The sequence below is a fragment of the Macaca thibetana genome, chromosome 3 (assembly GCF_024542745.1).
Source record: "Macaca thibetana thibetana isolate TM-01 chromosome 3, ASM2454274v1, whole genome shotgun sequence".
Classification (NCBI taxonomy): domain Eukaryota; kingdom Metazoa; phylum Chordata; class Mammalia; order Primates; family Cercopithecidae; genus Macaca; species Macaca thibetana.
In genome coordinates, this window is record NC_065580.1 from 98,897,339 (window position 1) to 98,921,730 (window position 24,392).

A 24,392-nucleotide genomic window follows, 5' to 3' on the forward strand; every position below is an offset into this window, starting at 1 on the left:
TGCTGAATGTTGGAGAAATGACTGAACCCAAAGTGGAGAGCTAAAGAATTTCTTCCCATCTGAGGTGTCTTGGGATGGTTTTATTCAGGCCTGATAAGTACTAGTAAGGTTGTAAATTTCTTAACATATTAAAATTCTTCCGTGGGAGTTGGTGAATGCCTAGTGCTTCCCCACTGGCCCAGCTGTCTAGTCCTCTCCCTTCCACTGCCCGCGATCCAGCAACTAAAGGGTTAATTCCTGGTCTCGCAGGGGTCTCACCTATTCTCATTGGTCACTGCAGGTGCCAGTCAGCTCTGCATAGGTCCAATCTCTCTGCCACCGCCAATAGTACCTCCAGGGCTGGTTGTGTCCCGCCTGTACTCCTGTTTTGTGGGGAGAAATGGGATGAGCCTGGGGAGAATGTTGGCTGGGTGGTACCCCAGCCAGTTTGCCTTGGTTCTCATGTAAGCGTCCCTGTCTCCATAAGTCTGATAGGCCACAATGGATGGAGACCTGGTGGGTGAGAGGGCATTCCTAGTGGTGGTGCTGGCACCCCAGAGAGCAAATGCCCCAGGCCATGGCCACCACCAGCAGAGGCACCCTTAGAGATGCTCTGGCATAGCTGCTCTCAGTAACTGCAGCCTCCATGAAACTCTGGCTCTGAGAAATCCTGGGAGAGACTGAGTGAGCATGAGGCAGAAATATGAGTCCACAAACACGGGGGCTCTGCTGGCACATTTGACAGATGAGAGGCTGCTTGGCCCAGATGACACATACAGAAGGCAATGTGGGGCTGGGGGAATTACTGGGTAAAGGTTCTCTCTTCAGTTATTTAGTTAAGTTTGTAAAAAAAGAAGAAAAAATCACCGAATGCCCACCTATCACAGCATTAGCCAAAATACCTTTATTAATAAAAAGAGAATGAGTGCTTCCATCGTACTTGCCCTGTGCCGAACAAAAATCTTTTCTTCTCCTCCTCCTCCTCCTCCTCCTCCTCCTCCTCCTCCTCCTCCTCCTCCTCCTCCTCCTCCTCCTCTCCTCCTCCTGCTTCTTCTTCTTCTGGCAGAGTTTCGCTCTTGTCACCCAGGCTGGAGTGCGATGGCATGATCTCAGCTCACTGCAACCTCTGCCTCCCAGGTTGCAGCCTTTCGAGTAGCTGAGATTACAGGTGCCTGCCACCACACCCAGCTAATTTTTGTATTTTTAGTAGAGAAGGGGGTTTCACCGTGTTGGTCAGGCTGGTCTCAAACTCCTGACCTCAGGTGATCCACCTGCCTTGGCCTCCCAAAGTGCTGGGATTACAGGTGTGAACCACCGTGCGCGGCCCCAAGCACAATTCTTAAGTAATAGAATTCTGAACTTGAGTCGCTGTGATTATCATCACCATCCTCATTCATAGTTGAGGAAACAGAGAACCAGGAGTCAAGTAGCAGAGCTAAAATTTGAATTCAGGCAGGCTGACACTAGAGTCTGCACTCATAAATATCTCTTCTTTTCTTCAGTTTACATTTAGAAATGATTTGTGTGTGTGTGTGTGATTTAGTTGGTAACAGAGATCTGGAATATGTAAAAATCTCAGTCTGTAATATGACAGCTAAAACCTTTTGCATTAAATTGCAATTATTTTATTTCTACAATAAGTAGAAAACTCAGTGATGAACTCTGAATAAGGCTGTGAGGATCAAACAGTCATCAGTCCCTGTGGTTTCAAGGAACACTAAAGGGCAAGGGGCCAATAGCAGAAGCTGAGGGAGGAGTCAGTATCATGAACAATACTGCTGATGTTAACAGAAATTCTCTATTTATTGAGACTTCAAGTAACCTAATGATTATCAAGTTATTGGAAAGTCATGGAAAGTTTGATGTGTGTTCCCATATGTCATGCTTGAGCATAACAATGCTCAAGCAGGAGCATTGTTTAGTTACAGCAAGTCAAACAAAAATCAGAAATAATTTATAAATACAGACAAATAATTTAGATAGTGTTAGAAATAGATGAACTATAGCATTAAAACTTATATATGTATGCTTTCATGTAGAGAATATTGAGAATTAAATGTTTCAAATTTGTATTTTGATTATCTACTTTTAAAATATTTTGCAGATCACCCAGACTTACTTATTCAATTCTCCATTCTATTCCTTTGTTTTGCTCCTATCAGCTGTGGAAAAAGATAAGCTCTTAGCCTGAGCTCTGGTATGTTTTGGCTTTATCCCCTTTTTGCCTCTAGATTGCTCCTTGACTGGCTCAGACTTTTTCTTTGAGGGAGAAGATGGTAGACACCTGCTTTAGGTAGAAAAGGCTGTACTGGTCATAGAACTGATCCTGAGAGGGTATTGCTTCCTTCCATAAAGGAAATGTCATATTTCAAGTTTTATTGGTTAAGGTTCAGCTTAGGACTGGAGCCCTTCTTTTGCAGTTCCTTCAGGACTACATGTGGAAAACACTAAGTAGAAAACTCAGTGATGAACTCTGAATAAGGCTGTGAGGATCAAACAGTCATCAGTCCCTGTGGTTTCAAGGAACACTAAAGGGCAAGGGGCCATTTAAACACTTAAAAACAGAAATAACATGCTAAGCTCTTCCATTTAGTATGTCAAAACCAGCTCAGAAGTATGTGACAATCCAGGCAATGTATTACAGTTTCTAGCCAGTCCAGTCATGATTCTCTGGCAAACTGCACCGTCATGGTTGTGATGCGTTGGGATGAGAGGTACTATATAAATGTCAGATGTTACATAAATGTCAGAAATGATTATTGTTTATTAACGGGGGCTAAACTGTTTCTAAGCAAAGCTCCACCTCCCAGCCAATGTGTTCTTAGCAGAGGTTCCAACCACCAATAACCCACAAGAAGGGAATGTTTACCCCTGGCTCTATGAAGGAGCCCAGTTGGGATCTGGGCTTGAAAACAGGGATTGAGGTGGGCCCAGTGCCACCCCTTGCTCATCAAGTGATCTCAGGCCAGCCCCCTAACCTTCTGGTGTCTGCCTTAGCTCACCTGTAAAATGGGGATAATTATAATACCTGTCCTACTTATGGTACCCGGGTTGTTGTGAGAAACAAGGGAATTCACGTGGTTGCAAATGCTTTGTAAGGTGTGAGGGGCTGCGAGGTTGGCACTGGTCGTCTAGAATCGGGCTGGATTTAGCCTATGCCTTCTCTTTGAATCCTACTCAAAGGGAGAACTTCTGAAAGGAAATTCAGCAGGGGAATGGTGACAGTGATGGTGACGGCCGGATGCTGGAGACGCCAGGCTCCTCTCGCTGCAGACCAGGCGCCCGGATCCTGCAGTCTGGCCCTGGCTCTGCCGCTTCCCAGCCCGTGAGCTTGGGCCAGTTACCGAAGAGGCTCTGGAAGTGACAGCCAAGGGCCCTTTCAGCTCTGACGCCGTGTCTAAATCAGGCTCATCACTTGGCTCTAGCTGTGATTCACCTTTCGCCTTAGGAGCAACTCTCCCTGCAGCTTCTCAGACGCACGAAGCAGGGGTCCCGCGAAGGGTGGGGGCTGTGTATTTCATGAGAGTGTGCACCATAAGGAAGTTATTCTCCTGGAGGAGGTGAGATGGGGGGCGGTGAAGAAGGGGTGACAAGTGAGTGCTCTGAGAAGCCAGGATGCAGGGAACACTGAAATGAGGTCATGACTGTCGCAAGCAAAAAGGAGCTGGACATCCTCAGTGGGGGAGGGAGGAGCGTCCTGCATTTCTGTTTGCAAAGCCTCTTCCCACATCCTTCAGCATCCCCCTCCCCACCTCTCCCCTAACCCCCATCCCTACACCTTTCAAACCCCATCAGGCCCTCCCCGCAGAACAGCCCACGCCCGCGCCTCCTCCGTGGTCCTGTCTGAAACCATAAGGATTGTTTCCAAGCTGACTCACACCACTAATGTCAGGGAGCCGTGTCACACGGCGCTGGGCTCTGCAAGCTGTTGCTTGCGCAGTCGCCCCCGCCGCTGCCGCTCCCCGGCGGGTGCACCAGGGTCCGCGCGGGCGGGGCGGGGTCTGGGCGGGGCCGGGGTGGGGCCTGCCCCCTCGACGCGCCGGCCCCGCCCCTCGCTCTGTCCCTCCCCAGCGGACCGCAATGATTTAGAAGTTCAGGAATCCCACGTGACGTCACCGGGGGGGTGATGTAATGCACTCTAAATAGAATGTATTGTAATCTTTGCTCAGTCCAACGTGGTCCCTTCACCCGGGCTCCGCTCTTGCCTTCTCCACACTTGTTTGGTAAGTTCCTAAAAATACGGCTCGGCCACTTCTGGGGCTTTTGCATTTAGCCACTTTTGTTGCACTTGCCGCGGGAGCCATCTCGGGAGCGTACTTGTTTGCAGGGGTTGGTTCTCGGCAGCAGCCGCGAGGTTACTTGGTCCAGTGGGCAGGTCACAGGGCAAGGAGTAGGGAAGATGCGATGCATTTTTTTCTGGAGGGTGATCTGTGTTTGTAAACATTTTGGCGGACCAGAGGGAAGTCCGGCCCCGAGTGCTGGTAGACTGTGGAATTCGGCTGTGTCCTGAGGCCACCCCAGAGACCCCGCGCCGCGTGAGTGCCGGAGCGCTCGGTGGCCGCCGCGCCGCGCGCCTGGAGGGATGCTAACGTGGAGCCGGCGCCGAGTCCGCCCGGCGTGCGTGCGTGTGTGGGAGCGCGCGAGTCCCCTGACGCGGGGACCAGTTATGAATCGGGGGTGTGTGTTTGCCTCCAGAGACCTGGCAAGGTGCGGAGTCCTCCAGAAGTGCGGTCAAGCGGCAGCGGAGACGGCGAGCCAGGAACCTCCCCCCGCGTCCCCAGCTTCCCAGCGTGGCGGCGGAATCCCCGGAGAAAGTTTGCAAACTTCCAGCGGGCGCGGCGAGGACTCCGGGTCACCTAGGGGGCGGGTGGGCGCGCGCGCAGGGGGCTCGCTCTCCCCGGTGCGGAGCTGCCGCTGCCACTTCTCCCGTGGGGCTGCTGGCTGCAGTGGGTTGGCGCGCGCCCGGGGAGGGGAGGTCGCCCTTGGAGGGCGCTTGGCTTTCGCTCCAGGCGCTCTGGGCTGGAGAGCGGCGAGGCTCCGTCCGCTCCCGTCCACTCCTCCGGCCGCCTCCTGCCTCCGCTGCTTTCTCGCTGGCATCGTTACCTCTTCCCGGCCGCTGCCCCAAATGACAGCTCCGGCTCGAGCCTTGGCGGCGCCCAGGCAATTCCCAGGACCCGGCGGCGGAGTCTCCCCCTGCGGCAGATTCTCGGCAGAACCACTTGAACTTTTCGTGAAGTTCTTAGAGGGGCAAGATGCGAAGGAAGGAACCAAGGAGATGTTTTCTCTCAGCAGCTGCATCCACTTCTTTGCCATAGAGTTGTTTTTAAGGGACGTCTAGTAGATAAAGCCCCAGACCTTGTCCACACTCTCATCCCCGTCCCCAACTTTCCCTGGACCGGTGCCGCCCCCACTTGATGCTTGTTCAAGGCCGGGGTCTGGAGCGGGCTACTTGTATGTTTCGTTGTCAGTCTGCAGAATGTGTTTGATTTTTATTTTTCCCTCCTTCTCTGACATGTGTCAAGGAATAAAGGCTGGATACAGGTCCATTACGTCATTCTGCAGGCCAGTAAGTGTTTGATTAACGGCTTGAGCTCCTCAAGGGTTCAGGAGCTTAGAATGCTGACAAAGCAACTCTGCTGTGCATCCCCCTACCCTCCTCACAACACACTCGTGCAATCGCCCCCTCCCTAGGCATCTTTATTGCCCTCTCTTCCCAACCCCTCCCTCTCCACCACTCCCCCGTCTACACTGTTATCACTCTAGCCCCGGCCCCGCCTTTTACAGCTTTCCCTGGAGCGAGCACAGTCCCTGGAGTGTGGGTAAAAGCTTCTGGGGTCTGAGGGGACCACTGTACCTGATCAGCGCGCAATCTGCCCTTTTGTATTATTTAAGAAAGGCACCAGCAAGCCTTCTCCTCTAGAGCGAAAATGCTTAGTCCTGATAGAAAAGGCAAATCAGGAAATGTTTCCAAGCGTTATGATAATACTCTGTCCTCGTGGTGGTGACTTAGGAAGGCAATACACCAACTGCAAACAAAGTACTTCACTTTACGTAGTGCCTGCCCTTTAGCAGAAGAGGGAAGACGAAGAAGCCAGGATGCTGACAAAATCAGGTTTAGCTGAAAGGATCAAGACTAAACGTTTCATTTCCAAAGTAAGGGAATATGAGTTGTTGAACCTAAACTTCCATACAATAAATTGGTGTGTGCGTTAGTTTCTAGCTTTTAACCTTAAGTTTCTATGTTGAAAGAGGAAGTTCAATACGTAAGTCATTGAATTGAGTCAGAACCTCCGTATCTGGCAGTTGAAATAAAGACCCTGTGTATGACTTGTTGCAAGGGATCAAAGTAAAAAGAACTCTTGGCGGGGGGGTGGGGGAGGGAAATGTGCAGAAATTAAATTATAAAAGTATTAACAGAGTTTTGGATAGAGCGGGAGAGGGAATTGGAGTGGTTCCTGATTTGGAGTTGGTGAAAACTAAATAAAGAAATATTTATATTGCCAATATGAGGAATTTCTTGAAGAACACATGTTTTCTTATAATTAGATCTACTTTCTTCAAAGTGAAAGCCATGCTGTAGGGTAGACATTTGTGAAACTCCTGTCTGGGGTCTAATTGACATACTTCCCCAAGTTTGTGGCAGGATTTAGTATTTATTCACATCTAGAGATGAAATAGTGTAACCTCCACACAATATGTGTGCATCGAAAATGTTGAACTTCTTGTTTGTGATGCATAGACTTAAAGGAAAAAAAAAATGGCCCAGTCATGGGCACTGGAAAGTGTGATTAATGATCAGTGATTTAGTGATCAGTGATTAGTGGTTTTATTCAAACTGTTACCTCTGACCAGAAGCACACATCAGAGGATTAACAGGCTCTTTAGATAAATGCTCATTAGTGGAAGGGGAAAAGCAAAGATAATAGGCATGCACCCAGGGACAACTTTCGAAGAAAATCATTCCCGTCTTCAGAATAATAAGCTCTATTAACAGAAAGCCCTTTTAATTTAAAACTTGCTTTTATCTTGTAAATCAAAGTTAGATGTAAAAGTTTGTAGTGCCATTATAACCTAAATTTTCCCATATCCACTAGATGTGGATTATCTCAGTAGCGATATTTTTTTTTTATTTAAATAAACAATTGGACCTTTAGAGTAGCTGAACCCTGACAAGTTCTTAACTCCCAGGGTTTGAAAGTGTCCCCCCTTCTAGCATGGAGATTGCAGCTTGCTAACTAGATGGCGCACTGTTATTTGGTGTTCTCTGCTGCGTAGTGCAGGAGTAGAAACTGAGCATGTAGCTGCTTGCGAGGTGTTCTTCAACATTTACAACAAAGTTGATTCTGTGTAGGGTTGGAGGCTAGACAGTTCTACAAATTTTTAGTCACATTTTCCATGTCAGTTAAATCTAGGGAGTTCAAGGCTACTGGAAAAATTAGTCTCATTACTAAAAGAAACTTAGAGAACGAGGGAGGTACCAGAGTCTAGGAGGTACCTCTGGGTTGCAGAAGTAATTGTAAAATACCAGACCTGTTCTTTTTACTAAGAGCTAGTTTCACAGTCTTCTGGTCTGAAATACTGAGGCAAATACTCAAGACTTATTTTCTTCCTAATCTTGCTGGTGAAACAGAAGTTACTAGAAAGAAAGGAAGAAAAACCTTGATTTGGTGACTGCAGGAAGCAACACGTTGCTGCTTTTATTCTACAGATAATGGTAAGGATGATGTTTATTATGCTTATTAAGCAGAGAGAAAACTTTGCACTTAGTTAAATAGAACCAATGTTGTGTTTTCATAGATGGAATTCAGATATGGAGCTCTGATTTTGCACAAAATTTTAATGTTGCTTTTGTCAGTTTCCTGGGACTTGTAGCATTTTATGTGGAAGGTTGTGTGTGTGTGTGAATAAGACTATTATTTCCCGGGTAAAATATATTCAGGAGCATATGAACTGCAGTGGGGAAGCTATGAAGCATGTTAAGTAATGTGTCAAGCATGAATTCCCCTTTCTATGAGGTTTCATGGATCACTTCAATAAGTATTTAAGTTTTAATGAGAAAGTTCTTGAAAAAGAAACCTAAAAATTAAAAAAAAAAAAAAAAAACAGTTTTCTGCATTCAAACCTAGATGTGTATGCCCCCAAAGGATGATGCTATTGGTTGAATATCAGCTATTACTTTAGTTTTAAAACTTATAATAAAAAAACTCACTTGTGTCTCCCCAGAAATGTTTCTCATTTTCCTTTGCTTATAGCATTTTATATAGATCTCTTATTTTTAAATCCTTACTGATTATAGTGGTTTTTATTTTTCAACTTCACTCATAGTAAACATATTTGAAAATATCTCCAAGCCCACTATTTTTTATGTAAATTGCTGGTGCCCATAAATTGCCTGTCAATCAGTAGTCAGTCACAACCTTATATAGTTTATACCTGAGAAGATAGTTTATTGGAACATTCCAACAAAAAATTGGAAACCATGCCTTTATTTCTAGATCTCTGTTATGTCGCAGCTTTTATTTGAGTAGGTGGCTAAATGAATGGTAGTTTGTCAGAGAGACTTTTCCTGCATAGATTTTCAATTCTAGTAAGTTGAATATTTTTGTTACAATGATTTGTCAGTTTCCCACACCTACACGTTCAAAACCAATCAATCATGGAGTTTCCATGATGGCAAGTTCCGAGACTCCCAATTTCTTACTATAATCTACTTTTTAGCAATGAGGTATCACAATCCTATAATATTTTCTTGTCATTGGAGTTTACTTATTACCAAGCTAAAAATTATTTTGTGGGGGTGTCATGTTCACTAGATCACTAAGATGTGAACTTTGTATTTGTAGTTTGTTTTCTTCTGGTTGTGTTGTTGGATTAAAATTGGGATTTGAGTGGACTTATTATTTTTGTCATCTTTTCTTTTTTCTTCTTCTTCTTCTCCTTCTCCTCCTCCTCCTTCTTCTTCTTCTTCACTTCAAAGCAATGTCGGTAGTCACAAAATTAATGTGATCCTGGCTGGTGTTTCCCATCTATATGCTTCTTACAAATTGGATTTCTACAGCAATTTAAGGTCTTTTTTTAGAGGCAGCTTTCTTGGATGAAGATGAAACAGTGATCTCAGTCAATTCATTATCTTGTCCACTTTGACTACCAGCTATATTATGGGAATCAACCAATGCTTTAGTAGTGTTTAAAAATTTAAATCTATGACTATTTCTCTGAATTCTATTTAAGAAAATTAAACAATTGAGATAAGGTAATAAACTGGGGGGCAGTTGCCTTAAATATCTAAGTGTGAGGAAGAAGCACTTTCAGATATGCTAAACAGACTTAAAGACACAGAAGACCCATTTTGTGTTGCTATTTGTAAACTAAGTAAGCTATCTACTTTGTGGCAATGCTTTAAATAGAAAGTCTGGCACTTTAAAAATGACATCATGTTTAATGTTTTCACTAAAGAATTATTACATTTTGTAATTAGGAAAAAATGAGCAATTAGTGTTTTTTGAGTATCCATTAGTATTCCATTGTTGGACAAATCGTAGATTTAACATAGGAATTTTTTTTTTTAAAGAGAGAGGCCTTTTAGAAATTTCCAGATAGTAATAGCATTCTTCCAGAAACCCAACTAAAATTTTTGAAGCTCTTATTGAGGACTCTGGGACTTTCCCAGTAAAAGATAAAGTTTAGGATAAATTCTTGAATGTGTAAGATATTATATTGACATTTCAATATTTATTTTTTCCAAGTTCACTGTATTGCCTTTCCCTCTGCCCCCAGAGAAATAGATCAGAATCAGTTTATCACTTTAAAAATATGTATTTCAGCTGCTTTCTTCTATTTCCTTAAGGTCACATTTCTGATCTTAACCCTAAAAGGATTTTAGGATTTCAATCCTTAACAAGGATTGAAAACTACCAGGCTGGCATTTGACTAGAACTGATTTTAGAGGGAGTTCCTTTAGGCCTAGAGATTCTGATGGTGAGATACAAACGCTTATGCCTTTATGGGGACGGTAGGGCTAGGGGAGAGCCTCAAATTGATAGACCAACTTTTTCATTTTACAGAAGAGACCGCTGGCTCACCCAAGGCCCAGAGCTAGAGAGAGCCAAACCAGGCTGAGAAGCCTGGTCCCTGCCTCCAGGTCGGGTGCTCCTGCCATAGATGCCCTTGTCAGAAATGGGGCATAACCCATGACTTTGTATCCTTTGCTCTTTTCAAACCTTTTGATGACTAGTCTTTCAAAGACAAATTTTTTCAGATCTTTGGAATGAATACCTTAATCATAAAAGCTGTAGTTTCATTTATTCTTATATAATATCTGCAATGTTATTTTTTCTAATATGGGCCTCCTTAATTAATTTTAACTTAAATTCTCCTTTTATCATCATTGTTATTAGACATACTCTGTAAAACCACACCATCCAGATTTCATCTGAGAGTAAAAACCAGGCAGAGTAAAAATGGTCCGAAAGACTGTCTCAAGAATAAGGCAGTGACTTTCTCTACTTCCTGTCTTTTCTTTACCATCTATGAGGACAGGATCTGAAATATTATTTAAAGTTAAAATAAATAACCTTTTTTGTCAAATAGAGAAATGGGTGATGTTTTCACTCTAGAAGGTGTACTTTTGCCTAGGATCTGTCTGTAATACATTATCTTTCCAGGTGGATATATATGAGTGTGTTTGGAGGTGGTGAGAAGTGAATTGAGTCTGGAAGTATGTTCTTTGAGGTTTGACTGGCAAAACTTGACCAATCATAACTAAAAAAATTCATGCATGCAACACAGAGGGCTCTAGAGCACCACGCATTTGATTTAAGATGATATTTAGGCTGTGCTGTATTTAAGATGGGGAATAACAATGTCTAAATAGAAATCTTGAATGCATCTACTGTATGTGTTGTTCGGCCTCACCCACAGGTTTCCTCTCCAGCTGTTTGCATGAGGTTTTAGATCAGAATTCAGGTCTCTTTTTATTCTTTTATTACACTGAGGAGCTCCTGTGTTGCAGGCATGATTTCTCAAATATAGCACATTTCAGCCAGTTTTATGCAGTCCTCTCTCTGTTGGCTTCCCAAGGGGAAAATATATGCAACAAAAAAATCTTTGTTTTTGTTTGAGTTAGCTGACTACTGGAAGAAATAGGTGTAATCTCTATTTGCCAGATCTGGTAGGACCATTTCACTTTAACAAAACAAGATTTTCTTCTTTAAGTAAGTTGTCTTCTGACTGGCCAGGTATTAATTCATGCATCAGAGAGTAGAAGGCATTGGGATAAAGTCCGTTTCTGCCAGGGTATCTGGCTATGGTGTGGTGCACCATTACGGAGGGTCTGATTTGCCTCACTGCAATGACAACATTGTGCAGAAAAACACTGACTCCTAGGAGGAAAAACAATATTATAGGCTCAAGCTTCTAAAATCATATCAGGGAATGATCCTGTGTCAAAGGTGACTGTCAGAATGCTGGGGGCCTCCAGGGTCATCTTCTAAACTACAATATGACAAAATGTTTTCTCTGTCTATTCTCTGCATTTTCCTTCTGCTAGTGTTTCCCTAGATTCATTTTTTAACATACATTTCAACTACTCTGCCTTGATGAATAATCCTTCAGTAACAAGTCACAAATGTGTACACAGTAGAGCAGGGATATTTTTCCATAAGGAAAATAGATTTTTATGTCAAATCTTAGAAGAAACAATTAGGAAAACAAAAGGGGGAAAGAAGAGTTGAAATTCGACTGATGGGATAACAAGCTTTGTCCATTCGTGGCTCTGCAACAATGCGAAGCCTGAGACTGCAGGAGGCACGCAATGCCCAGAGAGCTGCCTTGAGCTATTATGCATCTCTGCCTCAGTTTCTTCATTTGTGATGAGAATGTTGGGCTCACCCAGCACTGTCCAGTAGTGAGAGCCACAAATGTGAGCCACATACGCCATTTTAAATGTTTTAGTGACCGCATTAAAATGGTTAAAAAGAAACAGGTGAAATCATTTTAAGAACACTTTGATTTAACCTGAGATATCCAAAATATTATCATTTAAACATATAATCCATATAAAAATGTTAATGTACTACTTTACGTTCTCTCTCTCTCTCTCTCTCTCTCTCTTTCTCTCTCTTTGATATGAAATCTTTGAAATCCAGTGTGTATTTCACAACTACAGCATATCTCAATTTGGACTAGCCACATGTCAAGTGCTAAATATCCATGTGTGGTCAGTGACTATGGTATCAGACAACACAGGGTAAATCAGTGGTTTATGATCCTGGCAGCCCAATAGTACCACCTGTGGAACTTATTAAAACACACCGATACCCTTCCACTCTGACATTCGGCTTTAATTGGTTTGGGGTGAAGGCCTGGGCCTCTGTCTCTTTTAAAAGCTCCACAAGTGTTTCCAATGTGTAGCAGAGGTTGAGAACCACAGTTCTAACTGATCTCTGAGGAATCTTCTACCCTAATATTCTGTGATTCTATTTAAGGAAAGGGATTGCAGTAAAGCGTTCATTCAGAGTTCAAGGGCAGCAAGCGGTTGTTACAAGCTTGCCGTATCCTGCAACACATATTTAGGAAAATATAACTGATAAAGATTAAAATTTACAGAATGAATAACTTAGACAATAATTCTTTGCACCACAAATGAGCTCTGTTTTGTGTAACTTTCAAATGTGGGTGTTTTAAGTGGTCTGCTTCCCTAGAAATCTTAATTTAGGATTTGATTTACATGTAGCCTCGTAGAAACTCTCTGTTTTGGAAAAGGTCAGGATCCTCACATTTCAGTTACAGTATTTTGCCAGCTTACTCTTTTGCCCCAGATACATGCCTTTAGTTGTTTGGGGAGGGAGATTTTTACTCCAGTTGAGACATCTGGATCCCCCAGAATTTTCTTCCCTCCAAGATTTTAACAAGCTTGTGTTATTGTCTAGACCAGAATTGCTCATGTCAAGATGTTAGTTATAACCTCCTAGACTTAAGGTATTCATTTTTATTTATCACCTTTTAAAATATTAGAAGAATCAATATTTTTCAATGCACATCAGAATGCTTTATTTTAATATACCTGTTTTTAATAATACACCAGTCTGTGCATTCACTAAAGGATGCAAAAAGTATAAAATAAAAAATAATTTCCAAACTCCTCACGCATCTTCTTGCGAAGTCTACAAACAGAATTGTTTGTGAAGGGGAGGAGAGACCTTGGTGTCAGTCCCTTGTGACTTCATGCTGCGAGAGCCTCTGCATCCCCAAATTCATGAGTCATTTCACTCTGACCCTCACTCTCCTTATCCCCTGCAGAGCCATCTATTTCCAAATACATGTCTATTCGACCATATCGCCTTTAAAGCATGACTATAAACTAGTTTTAAATGTAAAATTACATGTTTTTCTACATTTCGTGGTGATATTTGTGTTTTCTGTAATGTCATTCATTGGAAGAATGTTAGCCTTCGTTTATTAACACATAGCTCTAATCCCCATTTTATAGATGGGAAAACTAAGAGATTGCCAAGGCTAGGCATCCTGCTCATTGATTAGGTGGGTGGTCAGTAGGAGAAAAGAGCTCACATTTATTAGTGCCATGTATTCCAGATATGCCAGATAGAAGCATTGCTTTGGGTGGCTTCCAAGCAGGGATTTTCCAATTGCTTGTACTATTGCACTTGTCTTTGTATTTATAAATAACATTCTTTCTGATGCTTTCCCATGCATTCTTTGCAGTTAAATGGTTTCCTTGCTAATACCTCTTACTTCCCAGCTTCAGGCTACATGTACCTGGATTGATTAGTAAATACACAAGGATATATTAACTTCTTAACATGGAATCTGTTTTAAAAGTTGCATGGAGACATCTGTTGCAAACCTGTGTTTTTGGTAGTATCCAGGGAAACTTTCTCTCAGGCTACTTTGTGATTGACTGTTAAAAGGATTGTGTGGAGAGACAATGAGATTAATGATGTAAGTTACTCATCTGTTTTGGGGATTGAAAGCAAAGGCCTGTACGTATTCATTTATTGAGCAAGATAGACTCTAGCCCTAGCTCCTAAATTATCTTTTATAAAACACTTTAGCCCTTGTCGTGCCAATGTACTGTCTTCACACTTGGTCTGGAGCCATCTGTGTTTGAGTATTTGGTTTTTGTTTTCTCCTAATAATGATAATAGGTTGGGCTTGGCCATTTGCAGTCTCTGTCTGCATTTGTGTGTCTTTGATGGGTGAGATATTGATTAATAGTGCAATTTTTGACCAGTGCCAGGGAACCGTTATTTTGGCTTCTTTCCTCCAAGCATCATGCTAAATTTAAAGCAATTTTAATATTTATACATATACATGCTTATGGTGTTTATGCTTATATGAAAATAAATATGTGTATACATAGAAACCTGGGCCAGTGAGGACCACAATGTTAGTAGGGCATATACTTGCAAATGTACTTATCATCTTTTTTAGGAAGCCCATGGACAAACTGTAACTCCTATTGGACAAGTATCTATTTGTAACATTGACTCAGGTACATATTGTTGATTAAAAGATATAGTGAAATTAAAAAAATTGAAACCATATTTAAGACACTCCTTTTTTCTAAGAAGGCCTGTCTAAGCACACATTGTTTACAATTTTGTCTTCCAGTTTTGCAAAATCGGATGACTAACCACCGCCATTCTTAGGGCTGTGCTGTGTTGACGTCATCAAAGATGAGGGTGCAGTGTTTTGGCACCATGCAGCAGCATGTAATTTGGAATTGTACTTTTTGCTAAACACCCGTGCTGATCTCCAAACCATTCAAAACACTAAAAAACCAAAACAAAACAGTAATGTCTGCTGATTGGATGGAGGCAGCATGAGCAAAGTACAATTTTTTTTTTTTTTTTTTTTTTTCATGTGCTTTGGAAGTGCTTACAAAAATCAGGGAGAAAAAGAGTACGTATAATTACTTAACATGCCCTTTGGAAGGGACATTCTTAAGACAGACAGGTTGAGTCTTTAACCTAAAGTTCATTTTTATCCTTTCCAGGAAATGTGCTTTCTTTCTTTTTTCCTTTTTTTTTAAAGCACAAACGTGGTTGTATCTTTAAAAGGAAGGCTTAAGAGTAAATCATGTGGCTGCTTTATCTTTATTTAATGTTTAGAAGATATTTTAGGAGATCTATTTAGAAGTCTTATATTCCTTCACATAGTTGTAGTTATTTAATGCTTGTTAAAAAACATAGGGGGTTTTGGAGATTGGTTGTACAACCGTGTGAGTATACTTAACACTACTGAACTGTACACTTAAAAATGATTACGGTGAGGCTAGGCATGGTGGCTCACGCCTGTAATCCTAGCACTTTGGGAGGCCGAGGCAGGAGGATCACTTGAGTTCAGGAGTTCAAGACCAGCCTGGCCAATATGGTGAAACCCCGTCTCTACTGAAAATACAAAAAATTAGCTGGGCATGGTGGCACACGCCTGTAGTCCCAGCTACTCAGGAGGCTGGGACAGGAGAATCGCTTGAACACAGGAGGCAGAGGCTGCAGTGAGCTGAGATCGCACCACTGCACTCTAGCCTGGGCTTCGCAGCAAGACTCCATCTCAAAAAAAAAAAAAAAAAAAAAAAAAAAAGATTAGAGTGGCAAGTTTTATGTTATATATATTTTACCACAGTTATAAGAAATCGGGAAAATGTTTCCTTGTACCCATTCCCCATATGGGGGAAAATAGGATGTACAGACCATTTGTTTCAAGCTAGATGCATCCACTTTAATTTTTGTATTGTTTTGTTTTTTAAATTTGCATTCACTGATTTTTATTTCAATAGTTTTAGGGGTACAAGTGGTTTTGGTTACATGGATGACTTATGTAGCAGTAAAGTCTGGGCTTTTAGTACCTCTATCACTGGAATACTGTACATTGTACCCAATAGGTGATTCCTGTTCTTCACCCTTTCCCACCTTTCCCCCTTCTGAGTCTCCAATGTCCATTATACCACTCTGTCTGCCTTTGCATACCCCATAGCTTCCACTCATAAGTAGAACATCCAGAAATTTGGTTTTCCATTCCTGAGTTACTTCACTTAGGATAATGGCCTCCAGTTCCATCCAAGGTGCTACAAAAGACATGATTTCATTCTTTTTTATGGCTGAGTAGTATTTCATGGTATACATATACCATATTTTAAAATATTTTATTTCCATAGGTTTTTGGGGAGCAGGTGGTATTTGGTTAGGTAAGTTCTTTAGTGGTGATTCGTGAGATTTTGGAGATGCTTCCACTTTACTGTCATAATGGGAAGGTCAAAAATCTAAACAGGACTTTTGCACTTTGGGATAATGTAGAGAGATGACATTGGTATGTGCGTGATGTGATTTTGATGCATAGGAGTATCCAGGGTAGCTAAAAGCTAGGTACGTAACACTGCATGCCTCTTTTCTGGCTTGGATCTGGGTGAGCCCTCTGTGTAGAAAGCTGTATCATTCCATTTGAAAATGCATTTGACCTTATTTGAGCAGTTTTTAAGAAATTTACTTGATTGCCTTTGGTGTGTGTGTGTGTGTGTATGTATGTGGATATATATATATATATCTATTCAACTGAGATCAATGAAAAAAGTCAGGCAAAGTAGCCTTGTAGTTTATGTCAGGGAATGCAAACCCACACTTCACAGTAACACTGACCAATGAGAAGTTGGTTTGTGGGGGACAACCTGGGAGTTGAAAATTTTGGAGACAGATCACAGGGGGAATGGTGGAGGAAATTAGAGATATTTGACTCAGAAAGGAGGAGACCCAGGCTTGTGCATAATATCAAGGAACAGTCTGTGGACAAGAGGATACTATTTCTGACTTCCTCTGTGCTTCAGGGAAAAACAGTTAAAATTGCGGGAAGGAGACAGTTTGCTGTGTGGAGAGATGGGGTTTGCTGTGTTTGCTCTTTTGGCTCCGAAGAGTGAAGAATTTTGGAACAAGTGAACCTATACATCCATGGAAAGGACTGTCTCAGAAAGCAGTGACCTCCCTGGCGTGGGGTGTCAGAATTATTATAAGAAGAGTTTCTGGAAGCAGTAAGAAGCAGGGCTGGGTCAGTTGCTCCTGGCTTTGTTGGATTATGAACACTTTAAACAATTAGGTAAAAGCTATGAGCTAGTTTACAGAAAAGTAACACATCGGCAAATGTTCATGAGAAGGTTCATGGACCCAGAAGCCATGGACTCCAGAATGAAAAAGTCTCTGGGCTCAGTGATGATGCTTACCAATGCACTGGCTATATGGACACATCAACTTAAAATTGCTGTGGTTGAATGAATATGATCAGTTTCATGTGGTTCATCCTACATGTGTTGGTACATACATTACATGTATTAAGCTAAGAAAGTAACCAGAGCTAATGAACTTCCGGTGATGTGTGTAATCAGGAATGGAAATTCACATTCATTGGATTCTCATTTGTGTTTCTCTATGAGAGTAACTGCCTGTTTGCCCAATAGTCCATACCTAGACAACCACTGATTAATAACACCTTACATTGTTTAGGAGTTTCAAAGTTATTTAATAGAAATTGTCTTATTAGGGTGATATGACAACACAGTGAAATGTGAAGGACAGATATTATCCTTCCCATTTTAATGGATGCAGAAACTAAGAATCTCAGGGCTTAAGTGGTATGTGCAGTCCCAGCTAAAGTAAGTGCCAGACATATAACTGGAATTCAGGTATCCTTCCTTCCCTTCTTCCTTTTCTCCTGCTTCTCTTTGTCCGTCCCCTCTGCCTCCATGCTAGCCACATACACTTATGGAACCAAGTGTGCTCTTTGTTACTAAGAAGCAACAACAACCGCAAATAAACCAAGCAGCTCCTTTCCAACACAAATATCAGCACCCTGTTTGAGCCTAAGTTCCTTTCCTTCCTTCATCCCTTCCTTCATTAAATATTAACTGAGCATCTATTATGTGCTGGGTACCAGGGATACCTGATCAAAATCAGACACAAACCCACTCCTCATAGAACTTGTACCAAATAAGTCACTGCAATTTAGTGTTTCAGGAGGAGGCTGAGGGGGTGCAAGCCTGGAGACAGAAAACCCAGTTAAGGGCTATTGTGGTTATCCAGGCAAGAGGTGATGAGGGCTTGAGCTATGATGGTGCCAGGTTCAAAAGCCATGTAAGAGGCAAGAGCAGTATGACTTGGGGATTGATTAACTGGAAGATGAGGGGACCAGAGAGTGGGGGAGATGGAGTCAGGATAAGCCTGACCCGGTAAGAAAGTCTGGGTCATCCTTTGTGGTGCTGAACTGGGGGATGGGTTCTGGCCCAGTGCCCATGGGCTTGTGTCTGCATCCTGAGAACAGAAAATGGCTGTGAACAGAAACGCCAAGAGCAACTCTAACTGAAAGGTACAGTGCATTATTGGGTTCCATGGCAGTACCACTTTGATAACTTCTCCCAGAGTGGCTCCACAGGGAGAGAGGCACCCCCTCCGCCTAGGGCAGCCACAGCTCTGGCACTCAGGGGGTCTAGGGCATGGCTGGGAGTGTTAGCTTCCTGAGGCTGCTGTAGCAAAGTAGCACAAACTCGGGGACTTAAACAACAGATGCTTATTCTCTCACAGTTCTGGAGGCTGGCAGTCAGAAATCTAGCTATTGGCAGGGTTGGTTCCTTCCCAGGGCCCGTGAGGAGGAATCTGTTCCAGGCCTCCTTCCTTCTTCTGTCTTCTCTGTGACGTCACGTGATCTTCCCTTCGTATAGCTGTCTCCAAGTTCCTCTTTTTATAAGGATGTCAGTCATACTGCATGAGAGCCCACCCTAATGACCTCATTTTACCTTAATTACCTCTACAAATACTTTATCTTCAAAGAAAGTCACTTTCTGGGACTTAGTTAGGACTCCAACATATCTCCTTTAAGGTTAACACAATTCAAACCACCACAGCAGGTATGCCCAGCAAGCAGGCAGCACCCAGGTCAGGTAATAATGGGACTCTAGAACTGGCAGATTGAGAGTGATATGTTTTATAATCAGACTTTTTTTAGCACATGCTGAAAATAAACCTCAGATAGATCCCTGGAAAAACTTGGAACAAGTCTTCGGAGATGGGGATCCACATGTTAATTACCAACTATGGACTTAGCTAGCAAAACACAGGAAAACAAGCCTACCCTTAAAAACAGATACATACGTGTTGCACTGACTGACAAAGTTTTGCTAATGTAAGCATTATCCTTGGTTTGGCCTTGAATTTGTCCCCAGGAGTTTTAAAAGAGCAATGCTGAAAGGGTAACACCAACTTTTAACCTTAAGAAGAAAGAATTAAATACAAGTATAGTCTGCTACTCTGGCAGCCTTAACAGTTATTGTTTGGATGTGCTAATATTTCCTGACAAGGACAAAAATCACCCATTCCCATAAACACACACACACACACACGCGCGCACACACACACACGCACACACACATGATTAGGTATAAATGTTTCAGTGTGGGAAGGAAAAAAATTCTGATTTTCTGGTTGTTGATGAATAATTTATGTGTATGTGTTACCTTCGTTTTGTACAATGAAAAGAAAGGCAAAATTCTGCATTTTAGAAACACATCATAATGAAAAGACAACTCAGTTTAAAATGGACAAAGATCTGACTAGACAGTTTTTTAAAAAATTTTGTTTTAGGCTCATGGGTACATGTGCAGGTTTGTTGTATAGGTAAATTCAATGTCTCGAGGGTTTGTTGTACAGATTGTTTTGTCACAGAAAATTTTTAAAAGAAAATACACAAATGGCCGGTAAGCACATGAAAAGATGTCCAGCATCACTACCTATCAGGGTTATTTTTAATGGCCAAAAATGTGGAAATAACCCAAAGCCCATCAACTGTTGAGTAGATAAGCAAAATATGGTACATCCATATATTGAAATATTACTTGGTTATAAAAAAACCTACTGAAATATACTATAATATGAATGAACCTTGAAAACATGCTCAGGAAAAGAATCCAGCCGTAAAGGACCATATATTGTATAATTCCATACATAGGAAATGTCCAGAATAGGCGAATCCATAGAGACAGAAGGTAGAGTCATGATTGCCTAGGACTGGGGGTGGGGTGGGGAGTTCAGGGGTGACCATTGAAGAGTATGTGATTTCTTTTGGGGGTGATGAAAACGTTCTACAATTGTAGTGATGGTTGCACAAATCTGAATATTCTAATGCCATTAGATTGCACGCTTCAAGTGAGTGAATTGTATGGTATGTGAGTTAGGTCTCAACAAAGCTGTTAAAAAAAGATAACACATCATGGAGGAAAACATGGGCTGCTAAATTCAGTCAGAATACATGCCAAATAGGGTATTTTGATCCAACAGCTTCTCTGCATATTTGGTATGAGTAGGTGTTGATAGAGCATTTCAGACCACAGTCTTGCAGCATTTATTGTATGTATCTCCAGCTTGCACCTCTCTCCTGGGCAATGGCCTTCGCTTCCAGCTGCACCTTTGACATTTTCCTCTAAATGGATTGCTGCTTTTCCTTAATTTTCAAATTGTTCAAACACAAACTCATCCTCATACTAGTTCTCCTTCTGGCACACCCATTTCAGTGAGGGCCACCACTGTCCTCTGGGCCCCTAGATTGAAGCTTCATGCCCCTCACTGACTTGGCCCTTTTCCTTGGTAGTTGTGAACATATCGTTGTCACATCTTCTGGACTCTGCCTTAGCAATGTCTTTGCCCTGTCTCCTTCTAACCCAATTCCTCCTGTTAACTGTAGGGAGAATTATTTACTGTGTCCTTAGTGAGACTCCTCTCTTGCTCTACTATGTCAACCTTCATAACAAACTTAGCAAAGGGCTACAATTACCCCTTTTTATAGCTAAGGAAAATAAGGCTTAGAGGTTGAGGGACTCGACCAGTGGGACAAAACCAGTAAATGGAGGAGTTGGGTTTGGTTCCAGTTTTGTCTGGTCCCTGAACTCATACTCTGTCCATTCTAGCTACCAAGAATTGCTCTCTTGTATAGATTTGAACATCCCATTTCCCTTCTCAAGAACCTTTGCTGGTGCCCTGTTTCAAGGCCCCTAGGCCAGTCTTAGCCACATCCTTGTAGGTGTACCCCATATTCAAGACAGATCCACTGTGGTTTGTGTTGAGTGCCTCTCTGGCATGTTCAAAATCTCTTCTTCCCCGGAACATCTGTGATCCTCTAGTACAGTGGTTCCAGATACACACGCGCATACATTCACCCAGACGTGCTACATTCACCTCCTGCCTGTGAAAACAGTACTCTCCAAGGCCCATCTCAGTCATCATCTCCTGATCTGCAAAACCAAAAGCAGAATGCAAAATTAATTAATTCCTTAGTGCTTTGTTAATCTTTTTCTTATGGTTTTTAAAAAAATGTATCTTCTATTGTGATTATTTTTGTGTTTTTCATAAATTCCCTCTCCTGGATTATAAGCTCCATGACAACAAGAACTGAATCTTGCTTAGTTTTGACTTCTTTCATTGAATTAGCATAGAGTAGATGGTTACACATAGTAGATGCAAATTAATTTTGCATGAACTGACTAAAGAGACACTCACTCATTGTTGCCATAGACTTCCTAGAATCAACATTAGATGTTAACCAGCCTAGTGAGTGTTCCTGGAGGACCATCCTAGGAAGATTTTTTAGGTATACTGATGAAGTCCCCTTCTCTCAGTATCACTTTAATTTTAAACTCTGTTGCTTAAAGACAACTGTCATAATATTTTAGAAATCAAAAATGGAGGCAAATGAATCCATCACCGAGAATCTTATAACCCTAAGGAAAAACTCATTTTTCATTTTTACATTCTCTTGCATTCTTTGTCTAGAGAGGAACATAATTTGTAAATAGTTTTAATCAGAGCATAGACATATTTTAAAATTCTGCTTCCTTCACTTAAAACTACACCACAGACATGTTTTCATGTCGCTACATAGTTTTCAAAACTATGATTATGCATAATATTCCATTGAGTTGCTATGCCATAATTTCTTAACCAACCCCTATTGTTTGACATTTAACTTTGCTGTGGATTTTTAAAAAATGGTTGTAAAAAACACATGACCCATCTTTTGGCAAGAGAAATGTATACTCTGACGATATTAATCTCCTTTCCCTTAGGCTGGTTGAAAACTCTTCCTTTAGGGTTGAGCTTAGGCATAATTGTGACAGAAACCGAGTTTGTTTTGGATACGTACACTTTATTCCTTCTATCTCTGCCTTCCCACCTCTCAATGCATTCTATGTCCCCATGGTGCCTGTCCCGGGGACTTGGGGTCTGCGTTCCTCCTCCAGAGACTGACCTACCTCCCATGAACCCTGACCTTCTCATCACTCCTCCTAGCCAGACTTCTCTCTCCTCTTGCATTTCCAAAGCCTCAATCTTAGTAAGACACTAGGCACTCAATCTATTTCCTTTCTGGGTTTATAATATTATACAAAAGGACTTCCGGAGATGGCTTTGTGATAATCCAGCCAAGGGCATCACTAAAGGTGGATCTTTGCTCTCTTTAGCTAGGACTCTTCCAGGTTCTCAGGATATGGCAGTGAACAAAACAAACAAAATCTCCATGTAGATAGGTAAATAATACTTAATATAGTAGTAAGTGCTAAAAAGAAAGATGAGGCCAGGGAAGTGGATCAAGTGTGCTCTTTCATGTTGCAGTTGGAATAGCCCAGGAAGATGAACTTTCAGATAAGGTGACGTATGAGAGGAGAGCCACCGGGGAAGGGAGGAATTCCCATGGAGATGCGGAGAAGGAGCTTTCTAGGTAAGGGGCTGCTTGGTACAAGGGCCCTGCTGTTTTGGACGGTGAGCTTGAGGAACTGCAAGGAAGCAGATGTGGAGACAAGGAGGGAAGCAGTGGGAGCCGCTGGGTGGCTGATCATGCAGGGACTTTAAACATGCTGTGAACTCTGTATATTAATCTCAGCTAGGTAGGAAACCATTGGATAGTTTTGGGTAGAGCATCCATCACTTATAAAGTCCTCCATTGTGGTTGGAAGATCGACTGTGTAGGAGCAAGGGTGGCAGCTGGGAGACCCATGGGGAGGCAAGAGACAATGGTGGGCTGGACTGGGTAGGTTCTGGGAGAAGTGGTGAGAAAGAGTTGGATTATGGCTTCTTTTAAAGGTAAAACTAGCAGGACTTGCTGATGGATTGGCTGTGAAGATAAGTAAGAAGTCAGGGAAGATATTAAGGTGCTTGATCCAAGACACTGGAAGGATGAAGTTGTCATCAACTGAGACGGGGAAGATGGCGGGTAGAACAGGGTCAGTGCGGGAGACCAGGAGTTCAGTTTTGGGCATGTTGTATGTAAAGAGATGCTGAGACAACGTGAGACGCTAAGAGCGGAATTCAGGGAAGGGGTCTTAGCTGCAGATAAGAGTTAAAATCAGGATCATAGTCTCAGGCATCAAATAGGCCAGCCTCATCTCACAGCATACAGCCCTTTCCGCAGTGAGCCCCAGCCACACTGGGATATCAGCTCCTCACAGGGACCACAGCTTCCTCAGCCTCAGGGCCTTGGTCTGTGCTGCCCCTTCTGCCTAGACCATCCGTGCTTTCCCGGGTTTCCCAATCTCAATATGTCCTGAACTTTTCCTCCATGGCACTTAAATCAATTTTATATTCCTTTGTGTGATGTTTAGTTTAATTAAAAAAAAATTTTTTTTTTGAGATGGAGTCTCACTCTGCCACCCAGGCTGGAGTACAATGGCGCAATCTCAGCTCATTGCAACCTTCTCCTCCCTGGTTCAAGCGATTCTCCCTGCCTAAGCCTCCTGAGTACCTGAGATTACAGACACCCGCTACCACGCCCAGCTAATTTTTGTATTTTTGTAGAGATGGGGTCTCACCATGTTGGACAGGCTGGTCTCAAACTCCTGACATCAGGTGATCCGCCCGCCTAGGCCTCCCAAAGTGCTGGGATAATGGGTGTGAGCCACTGCACCCGGCCTAAAACAATTAAAATCCACATTCCCACCAGAATCTAAAATCTGAAATGTCAGGGATCAAGCATGTTTTGTTCATCACCATTTTCTCAGCATCTGGCACATGGCAGACACTTCTTCAATATTTGCTGAAAGAACCGATGACTGTTATTAATGTAATACTTTACACACAATGCGCTGCACCTCCTTTCCTGGTAAGAGAAGCATCCTTACTGGTTTTCTTATCTTCTTAATTTAATGGCTCCACATGCCTTGGGAACAAATGCTTTTTTAATAGGTACTATTTGAGGAGGGACTGGGCTGTGATTGGGAATTGAATTCTTGCTTGACTGAAACTCTGAAAAGAAAAGGAATTTAAGGTTTATATAAACTTCCTAATCAAAATCCCCCACCTCCTGTTTCCTGGTCAGCTACTTCGTTGCATTTCTATGGACACCTTTATCTAGCATCGCCTGAGGCTATTTTA

At 42.3% G+C, this 24,392-nt stretch overlaps 1 protein-coding gene across 3 annotated transcripts in view; it reads left to right on the forward strand.

The window, feature by feature from the left end:
• The first annotated feature begins 4,148 nt into the window (after positions 1-4,148).
• Positions 4,149-24,392, forward strand: part of CREB5 (cAMP responsive element binding protein 5) — a 416,185-nt gene continuing 395,941 nt past the window's right edge. For all 3 annotated transcript variants that reach the window (XM_050783192.1, XM_050783193.1, XM_050783194.1), the window contains exon 1: positions 4,149-4,202. The gene's annotated coding sequence lies outside the window, so the exon portion shown is untranslated. The remainder of the gene's footprint in view (positions 4,203-24,392) is intronic.